The following is a 595-nucleotide window of genomic DNA, read 5'->3' as shown; positions in this document are numbered from 1 at the left end:
ATTTCTAATTTCAAAATCTTTTTCAAAAATCACTTTACCTCTTTCTCACTCTTGGTTTTCGAAAATCAATTAAGGTTTTTCAAAATGTTTTCAAAATCTTTTACTTAATTTTCGAAAATTGCTTCCCTTCTTCTCACATCCTTCTATTTATGGACTAACACTATTCTTTAATGCAAAATTCGAACTCCATCTTCTTTGATAAGTTCGAATTTTCTACTTCTACCTTACATTTTTCTTTTCCTCTGACACCTCAAGGAATCTCTATACTGTGACATAGAGGATTCCATATTTTCTTGTTCTCTTCTCTTTCTTATGAGCAGGAGCAGAGACAAAAGCATTCTTGTTGAGGCTGATCCTGAACCTGAAAGGACCTTGAAGCAAAAGCTAAGAGAAGCTAAGGCACAATTCTCTGTAGAGGACCTAACCAAATTCTTCAAAGAAGAAGAACACATGGCAGCCGAAAACAACAACAATACCAACAATGCAAGGAAGGTGCTGGGTGACTTTACAGCACCTACTCCCGACTTCTATGGGAGAAGCATCTCTATCCCTGCCATTGGAGCAAACAACTTTGAGCTTAAGCCTCAATTAGTTT

This window comes from Arachis duranensis, chromosome 2, assembly GCF_000817695.3.
Source record: "Arachis duranensis cultivar V14167 chromosome 2, aradu.V14167.gnm2.J7QH, whole genome shotgun sequence".
In the NCBI taxonomy this organism is placed as follows: domain Eukaryota; kingdom Viridiplantae; phylum Streptophyta; class Magnoliopsida; order Fabales; family Fabaceae; genus Arachis; species Arachis duranensis.
Note: the sequence above shows the minus strand (reverse complement) of the source record.